We start from the raw sequence: 6,358 nt of genomic DNA on the forward strand, positions 1-6,358 counted from the left end.
CAAAATTTGGATATAAGGATATGTTGCTTTGGAAAGGAGGCTCTGCCTTTGTTTCCACAAAAAGCTAGAGGCTATGGATTTATTCCAGATCAAGATGCGTCAGGTTTGACCAGCCAAGACTCCCTGAAAGGTATCTGATGACACCATGGCCCAGATGATCCAACATCCAGAATGGTTTCAAGGCAACTAGCTCAGACAATACAGCCTCATAGACTACCCTATAAGCCTAAAATTTTCTTTGTGTCCCCATAAGATACAGCATCCTCGTCCAGCAGGAAGTAGTTTAAAAAGCTATGCTCAAATTCCCAAATATACCAAGCTGGCTTTGGAGATGGAATTGGCTCACTCCTTCTCTAAACCCAAGCATATTGCTACAAAAAAAGGTTAAGAGATTCTTGTGTCCCATATCAGAAGAGCCCTCTGGTGTGGGACAGAGAAAAACCAATATTTTCATTTAAAACAGGTTGATTATAAATGCAATCTCTTTCTAAAGAACAAAAGGGGACAGTATAGATAATGATAAGATAAAAGTGTAAATTATTGAATGTACTTTTAAAGAACAACTTGTTTAAAAATGTTTTACATTGCTATGGATTTTAGTTTATTGATAAGTTTAAACTTAATTTTGTTGTACTGTATATATATTTCTACTCTCGTTTGAGGTATTATATTTATGTCACTCATTTAAATTGTAATAGATAATAATAATTAGTCTTCTATGATAATGAAACTTACAGTCATGTTTAGTTTTCTAGGTATATATAGATATAATTCAGTTAGGTAGGTGATCTTCAAATACTTCAAAGACCCACAGAATATGGCATTTAAAATACTTTAAAAAATTTAGACTTTTTGGACAGTGAGACATGTCTGCTCCTGGCAGCACCAATTTACTTCAGAGAGGAGGATGGGCATCAAAGACACTCTATATGGAGTTTATCTTGTTCTTGGCAAAAATAGCCATTTGGGCAAGAAACTGTTCTTGCCTGGACTGCTTATTGACTGGACATACAGGACCCTTGGGAAGGTGACCACTGAACTTTGCTTGGCAAAATGGTCCTTCAGGTTCCTGCTTCACAGAGGAAACTGCCAGACATTCTACAGGACACAGAGAGAAGTGACTGAGAGACTCTAGGCCTGTGGACTAAAGACAGATGCTCCAATTTTACAAAAGAACTTTGGATGACTGTCCAGGCTGCCAGCTGTCTCTGTCTACTCTTGCAAGACTTCTGAAAGTTGCTTGCATCCTTCTCCCATTTCTCAGGTAATATTATATCCTTCTGAGTTCTTTGATGTAGTTGAAGAGTAGATAGTTACAATTTCCTTAGTTATGATAAAAGATAAGTTAGGTATAAAACTTTAGACTCACAAATATAGGATAGATAGGATATCTTCTTTAATTTTGCCAAAAACAAATAAACTAGATATTGTAACTGTAATTCTTGCTTGATAATTGCTTTGTTATATGTAAATTTTACTATGTTAAAGTTAAAACCTTCCTTTTTGAAAAAAAAAGAGGGAAGTGCTGTGGATGATTGATTGATAAATAAAATGCTGATTGGCCAGTAGCCAGGCAGGAAGTACAGGCAGGACAAAGAGGGAGAATTCTGGGAAGTGGAAGGCTGAGGCAGAGAGATGCTGCCAGCCACTGCAATGAGGAGCAGGATGTAAAGTATTGGTAAGCCATGAGTCACGTGGAGAGATACAGATTAATAGAAATGGGTTAATTTAAGATAGAAGAACTAGATAGCAAGAAGCCTGAGCCATTAGGCCAAACAGTTTAAATAATATAAGTGTCTGCGTGTTTATTTTATAAGTGGGCTGTAGGACTGCCAGGGCATGGTGGGACCTGGAGAGAAACTCTTCAGCTACAATGGTGTAAGAGCCAAAATTACTTGTTATTATGCCTTAGAGATCCATGAAACAAAACTGATCTGATCTGCAAGCCCCTTACCCAAGAGCAGATAGTTCCTAAAATGTTGGAGGCTGTTATTCATGAGAGATAATAAGCCACATGTTTTACTCCCCTAAGCAAATTTATTTGACCCATCTGCACCAGATATACTTGATCACACATAAGCAGGAGGTACATGGGCAGCAAATATGTCAGGATGTATACTTACCCCTGATGAGAACTGATGGGAAATGCAATGAATTATGGGTTTTCCTTCTTAAGCCCTTGCAAAACTTGATTCTGGGATTATTTCCTGGGAAACCAGGTGTAGACCTGGCTAGAGCCTATTCACTTGGCCAGTATTTAATTAAAGCTTTCTTCAAATTTGGCTTTAAACTGTGGTAATAATCTCATTCTCAATTGGTGGGATTAACAATGTTCCTTTGCATCACCCCCCCCCCCACATTCCAGGAGAGTGAAACTTTTTTGAAACTGGCTTTGTGTTTTGAGAGGGAGAGCCTGGTACTATCCAGTAGCCCCCCAGGCCAAGGGTGTTCCCAGGGTCCTGGACTTTGTGAAGAATGTTGGTGCTGGCTTCTCTCAGATTCTGTGTTCTTGTTAGATCTCATGTCACCTCCCATCCTGTCCTCATTCCCTAGGCTGAAAGAGTAAGACAGTCTTGATGTTCCCTCCTGGTGTTCCAAAAGGCAGTGGGGAACTAATAGAAGAATTCATGTTCATCTTATTGAACAAGAGCATGTTCCCAAACTCGGTTTTGAGTCATCTACCCTTTACTCCAAGCCACCAACTCATCAATTCTTTATTCACACCAGTAACTTATTGTTTGCACAATTCAAATTTCAAAAATATAGACTTGTCTAGAGCTGTGTCTTTACAGCCCGTGACATATGGAACTGTCAGTCTAATACAGACCTTGATATCCCCATTATTTTGTGGTAGGAAGAGAATAAGAAGTGAAAAAAAAACTTGCCTCTTGATGTTAAATGGCAGCATTTCTGGTCACATCACCAAGAGCCAACTATAATTAACCAGATAGCAAAGGTGACAGAAGATATTCCATGCCACCATTTTTTCACACATACACTATGTGCCAGATATATTTAGATGTGTTCTACCTCTTTGAGAAGTTCCACTATTGGAACCTAGAGAAATCACACTGCCTAAGGCCAAAGATATGTTGTGTCAGCAATACCAGAGTTGTTTGAAACTTGTCAACATCAAGCAGGTTACTTGAAGAAAAAAGAACCCTGTAGAGAACAGCTGCACAGAGCAATTCAGCTGCTGAGCTTGCAGACTTTTTTGATTGGATCATTCTTAAATGGATTTGATGCCTGAAGCAGTGATGGTAATTTATGGTTAGTTGTTAAAGAAGAATGATTTTTTTAAGGTAAATCAGAAGACTGAAGCACAACATGTAGTCACCTTAGTCCATAAACCCTTCTGTACTAGACATTCTGAATACATTGAGAGACCTCAGCTGATTCATGCAAAAGTATCAATTGTGAAGTTCAGGGATAAAGTCAGTTGTAGAATTTGACTTAAATGTAAACAATACTATTGGAATTAAAAACACATTCCTTCTTAGAATTTATGCCTACCTTGAAAATTGAGTTCTTCCACCAGGTTAGTGATTAATAAATGGGCAAATCAGTATGAGGTAAATGATGTCAGTCTTGGTATTTTGAGTAGCTATAGTCTAAATGGTTTTGCAATACTTCCAAACCTGCCTGAAACCATCCCTCCAAAAAATTTATGCAGAATCTTTTAGTACTTCTATACATCTGCACCTTATACATAATGTTCCTCCTTATTTCACAAAGAAAGAATCAAGTCTTGGGGATTGTTTACTGGGCTTTTTTCAAATGTTATGCTCTAGAAATTGACTAGAACACTCAAATTTCAGTTTGTGAAGCCAAAGTCATCTGAAGGTCTGATGACATTGAATAGAGAAATACACCTGTTTTGAAGCACCTTTTGATGGGACTAATACCTCCAGAGCTGTTTAAGAAAAGCAGTTTGATATGATCAAGGATCAATTTTTTCAAGTCATGGCACACATTGAAAAATGAGAGAGATCTGTACATGTTCTGTTTTTGAGAGCTGGTTTCTAATTCTTAAATTCTTCCAAGAAATCAAGAACAATAGTTACATAATAATGCATTTTGTTTACCTCCATCATGGTTTATTTTAATATTGTTTTCATATGTTATTTTAAAAAGGATATACTTACATAAAGATTACATATTTTATTATGACATTTCATAATTAAACTGTTAGATTTAAAAATGCCAAAACAAGAGTAGGCATGAGTATAAATACCTTTTAGCACACATTGATTCCAACCAAAGAGAATCTGCCTCAGAAGAGAAGAATCCTGCCATTTGACCTCAGCCAGCCCATGTTACTGACTAAATGGTAATATATTAGGTGCATGAACTGAGTAGCCAGATGGCAAGGATGACTATCATGCATGGACCCAACAGTGTGATCTTTCACACACTAAATGTGATTCGTTTCTCACTGTTGCCACATGGCTAACATTTTGATAACACATCATCAGGCACCATCAGTCAGAAAATCTTTGCAATTTCTCATTGGAAATTTGATCTACTTGAATGTTTTTAATGTTAGAAAGGAAAACAACCTAAGAAGATAAAACAAATATTTTACATATTTTGTGTATATATTGGCTATACCTGCCTTAGAGCATAACCTATCCTTCTACTTGCTTTCACATAATCCAATAACATAGGAACCTAAGGCACCTAGCAGTGGCCAGATGATAAACAAAACTTCACCAAAACAATCTCCTTTAATGTTGACTAGACTGGAAGATGTTGGCCTAGGAGACAAGGAACAAGCCTAAGGAATAGATAAAATAAATAAAAGCTGTAAAATAAGCTTATAAATGGAACCCCGAGAAAATGAGGCATCCTACTACAGCATGTAGTGTCAAACCATGAAGTGATTGAAATATATAATTAAATTAGCAACCAAAGGGTGGATATACAAGTAACCTAGCTTACTCTCACCACTGATAAAACCACATAGAAAACAGGAACTAGAAGAGTCACACATTGCCAGGCATAACTGGATCATCATGAAGAAGGGGGATGCTATTGTATACAGAAGCATGCAAGAACACATGGACATTCAGTGCCTCTTGGTATTCTCTAGAACAGATGTTCTCAACCTGTGGGTCATAACCCCTTTGGGGGTTGAAAGACCCTTCACAAGGGTCACATATAAGATTTCTTGCATATCAGATATTTACATTACAATTCATTACAGTAGCAAAATTACAGCTATAGTATAGCAACACAATAATTTTATGATTGGGGAGTCACCACAACATGAGGAACTGTATTAAAGAGTCACAGCATTAGGAAGGTTGAGAACCACTGCCCTAGAACAATTTTGCTAAGTAAAGAAAATATTCAGCAGCCATATCCTTTGAAGAGTATGGTAACAAGGAGCTCAGACCCATAAGAGATGAATGGCAATCTTTCCAACGAAGTCTCTACGTAGAAGAGCAAATCCATTAACCAAGAACAACTGGAATCAGAGGAGAGAGAAGAAAGATGATAAACTGCAGCCCTGAGATCAGCTAAAGCAGCCACAGTGAAAGTTTATCCCCTAACTACCCACAAAGAAAAGATGGTGCTCCAAGACATCATATGAAGCATCCAGAACTCATTGCTGTGGACACTTCAGTACTTGCAAAGATCAGAATTAGGGAGGGGGCATTCATTCCCCTTACCTTCTGTACATGCTGGCAGCTAATAATTCTCCCATAGGTTTATATCCAAGACTCACTGTGGGCTGAAGAAAGCTGTCTCCACTAGAAGTGCTTCTTTGTTCTGTATGGTTGATATATTATGCACCTCAATAAACTTATCTGTGGGTCAGAGAACACAACAGCCACTATATTAAACATAGAGGCTAGGCAGTGGTAGCACACACCTTTATTCCTAGCATTTCAGAGGCAAAGATCCATCTGGATCTTTGTGAGTTCAAGGCCACACTGGAAATAGCCAGGCATGGTGACACACACCTTTAATCCCAGCAATTGAGATCTCATGTCTTGCTTGGGAAAGACACATGCCTTTAATCTCAGGAAGTGATGGCAGCAAGCAGAAAGTTATATAAGGCATGAGGACCAGGAACTTTAGCTTTTTAAACATTTAGGCTTTTAGCAGTAGGTCAGCAGAGATCCATTTGGATGAGGACTCAGAGGCTTCCAGTCTGAGAAAACAGGATCAGCTGAGGAGTTGATGAGGTGTGGTTGGCTGTGGCTTGTTTTGTTTCTCTGATCTTTCAGCTTTCACCCCAATACTGGTATTGAGGGTTTTTTTTTTGTTTTTTTCTTTAAAAGACTTTTTAAGATTCATCTCCAGTTCTGGTTTTCAGTATCCCATTCCGTTCTAGAAGGTGCTCAGATCC

The 6,358-nt window shown here is 38.1% G+C and overlaps 1 pseudogene; it reads left to right on the forward strand.

The window, feature by feature from the left end:
• The first annotated feature begins 2,651 nt into the window (after positions 1-2,651).
• On the forward strand, positions 2,652-4,012 carry LOC128109017 (poly(A) RNA polymerase GLD2-like; annotated as a pseudogene).
• The last annotated feature ends 2,346 nt before the right edge of the window (positions 4,013-6,358 follow it).

Source organism: Peromyscus californicus, unplaced genomic scaffold (genome assembly GCF_007827085.1).
Source record: "Peromyscus californicus insignis strain IS unplaced genomic scaffold, ASM782708v3 Scaffold_13__1_contigs__length_99412109, whole genome shotgun sequence".
NCBI classification, from domain to species: Eukaryota; Metazoa; Chordata; class Mammalia; order Rodentia; family Cricetidae; genus Peromyscus; species Peromyscus californicus.